Raw genomic sequence first — 3,653 nt, forward strand, 5'->3', positions numbered from 1 at the left:
AATCTTATCTGGATGAAAAATGGCTCATCAGAATAGACATTTGTTCTGTTTCTTTTGTGCAATGAACATAGTTTTTCTGAACCTGAGCCCTGCTTTCTGATTATTTTAAAATCACACTCTTTATTAGAAAATATTTTTATATGGTGTATTATTTTTTCCTTTAATTTTGCACTTTTGACTTAGCTATTCATGTCATTAATTAATTAATTAATTAATTAATTAATTAGTATCTTTTCTGACTTTTCTGCCACCCTGGGAGGAGCTGGGGAAGGAAAAATATCACTAAAATATATTGGATGAATATTTTTAGATATTACATATTAAGCAACTTTGCTGACACATTGCCTCATTTAACATATTTGATATTATTTCACACAATAGGTCTCTTTCTGCATAATCTATTTACTCCTGTTGGCTCTTTTATTATGTTATCCAATAATAAGATCTAGTTTTTGCACTTGAAGGTTTTATTGGACAAAAGGTCATATGGACTTTAAAACAACTCTGCTCGTCACTCTGGGTTCATAGAAGTAAAGTATTATTCTTGGGTTTCTGGAATGCAAGGAACAGAAAAATTGTGCTTCCATAACTACCACCACCAAGGCATGTGGTGGCCCTCTTATGCCACAGGGAGGGGCTGGCATAGACCAGCCATGGCAGATAGCATGGCAACTCTAAGCCCCTTTGACATCCATTTTGATTTTGTAGAGTGTACTGAGAGTGGATGGACTTGGCTTCCCAGAAATTTTAAGGACTAGATAACATAAATCAAAGTCCTGTGGTTTATTGGAACTACCATGTCATTGGCAGGCTCTGTAATAATTCACACTGTTCTGAATGTGAAGAACAGGAAAATGGGTAGTCTTTAGGGAATGAGCAGATAGATGAGTGACCTCTGGCTAGCTAAAGAGAGTGTCTTCGGCACCATTCTCTGGAAAGAGTATATCCTGGAGATCCTCTTTCTAGCAGCTATCTAAAGCAGGGAGGGGTATCTACAGAAGGCATCAGGAACTTCTTGTACCGCTCATGTATCTTAAGACCCTGGCCTCCAAACAGATGGGAATTATGGGTAATGTTCTCTTTGAGAAGAGGCATACTCATGAATGAGGGAGAAAAATAAATCACACCCAGTCATCAGTGGGTCACACACTTGGTCACAGATTCATCAGAGAGGCAAAAGAGAAGAACAAGAAATTTACAAGGACCCCATACTTAAGGAGCCCCAGGTCATGAAGGATCTATCAGTTCTCATAAACATGCCTTAGGTCTGGAAGACTGGGAAAGAACAACAAACAAACAATTTTTCACCTTCAGTATGAGTATTGTGTTATTTCCTATTCTCCCTGGAAGAACCTAACAATGTTAAAACATAGATTTCCCTGACATTCTGAGATAAAGTAAGGAAAAACCCAAGCCTCTGTCACTTGGTCTCAGAACACATAGTTAGGACACTGCTAAACACAGTTGCCAAGATAGACCTCTGAGGGGGAACAAAAAATAAGAATCTGGTGAAGACCAGTGGGGAAGGCTTTATTAATCTGAAACACAGAAGGGGTAGCAACATGGGAACAAATTCTGAATCTCCACAGTTAGATTTCAGTATTGTAGTAGATTTCAGTATTGTGTAGATTTCAGTATTTCAGTGACCTACGCTTGAAACAAAGGAGGAGCAGGGCAGAAGAGCAGGCAGGGGCAGTCTTCTGAAGATGGCTTCCTCCTGAATGACTTGTCTAAAGTGTTGGTTGCTCAGGTCAGCAGCAGTCCCCAGACTGCTGGCTACTGCCACAGCAGCCACTGCTGCCACCACTGCTGCCACAGCAGCCACTGCTGCCACCACTGCTACAGCATCCAGAGCTATGGCGATGACGACGGAGAGATCTGCGAGGCCTGTGGTGACTCAGGCAGCAGCCACCACCCCCAGAGCTGCAGCAGCCACCAGAGCTGCAGCATCCCCCAGAGCTGGAACTACAGCAACTCCCAGAGCTGGAGCTGCAGCAGCCCCCAGAACCCAGGCTACAGCAGGAAGATACAGGGGGGCACTTAGGAGGACATTTTGGGGAGCATTTTGGGGGGCATTTGGGGGCCTGGCACTTGGGAGGGCATTTGGGGGTGCACTTGGGAGGAGGTTGGCACTGCTGTTGGCTCTGCTGGTAGGACATCTCGGCTGATGGATGCTCAGGAGCTGTAAAAGAGTTGCACACAAATCAGACCCAAGTTCCAACATCATGTTGTCTATTCTTGTCCATTCTGCTTCATTTCCCATCCCCTCCTGAGTCTTTTGATCAGACAGGAAAGTATATACAGAGTTTTCTTTATCTTTACCCTTTATTAAGCACTTTGTTTCAGTATCTCATACCAAACTCCATTCAGAATGTGTCAAACAGCATGCTCTTCAAACATGGCAAGAAAGTTTTTGATTATTAAAATCACCAAAGTGCCCAATAAAGCACTCACTCTATTGCACCAATGAGAACTCTAAAACTATTCAAGGAGTTCAGAGGTAAAAGGTCTTTCAGAAAAGAGGGAAAGCATTTCATCTGGAGGGATTTCAGAATCACATGGTCTTGGAGAAATGAAGGAAACTGTAAGTCTTTGGGGTCAATTTCTTACCATCAATTTACACAAGAAGAAACTAAAGAGAAGTGCAGGTCCTAGGCCTGGGCTGATTCCAACTCAGTTTGTTTCCAGACCTTCTGGCTCTCAGTCCAGGGCCCAGTCCCCCACAAAAGTCTTCCTGCTGTCTAACCAGAGCAACAGGCCTCTCTACTCTTTTCTTCCTCCAATACCGGTGTCCTCAATACATCTTTTCCAAAAATGAACATGGCTGACTTTCAAAATTGTATCCCAGTGTTCCCCTGAATAATCTAGTGGACAACATTCCAAAACACTGTAGGGACATACTAAACAACATAAAATAAATTTAGTTTCTTTGAAAATATAGCACACATCCCTTAGTATTCTCAGTTTCATTTGATTAGTTTCAGATTACCCCCTCTTTCCCCATACTCTATCTAATAAAATGCTTCCTGCAGCCTACACAGCCTCTCCCCTGCTGTGGCCTGGCCATTCTTCTGAAGAAACACCTGCTCCTGTCCTGTGGACACTTACCAGAGGAACACGCAGGACAGACTCTGTAGACACCTCAAGATGCAAGTGAACAGAAGTGTTCTGGCTGGCAGCCTTTTTATTCTGCTCTTACTTCCCTTGGCATATGAGATAGGGTTTGGGCATGGAGGATTGCCTTCTAACACCCACATGACTCTGTGACAGGTCATGACTGGATGTTCCTCACCTGCCACCCTCCACTGGACTCCAGTCATGTATTCCTGGGTTATAATGTGCTTACTTGATGTAGGAATCCTTGGAGATAAGATGTGGATGAGGTAGGTATTCCTGAAGTCCTTTTCCCCTTCATTTCTATGTTTCCCTCATGCCTGGTAATGTGCTAATACTTAAGGGTTTCTGGTCTCCCTGCCCCCAGTTTCTTCTTCCTTTCCAAGACAGATAAAACTAATTTTTCATCTAGACCTTTGATTCTAGTGGCTTTGTGTGATATTGCACTTTTGAGGGGTGTGTGTGTGTGTGTATGTGTGTGTGTATCTATGTGTGTGTATCTGTGTGTGTGTGTGTGTGTGTGTGTGTGTGTGTGTGTG

The sequence above is a fragment of the Mus caroli genome, chromosome 3 (genome assembly GCF_900094665.2).
Source record: "Mus caroli chromosome 3, CAROLI_EIJ_v1.1, whole genome shotgun sequence".
NCBI lineage: Eukaryota > Metazoa > Chordata > Mammalia > Rodentia > Muridae > Mus > Mus caroli.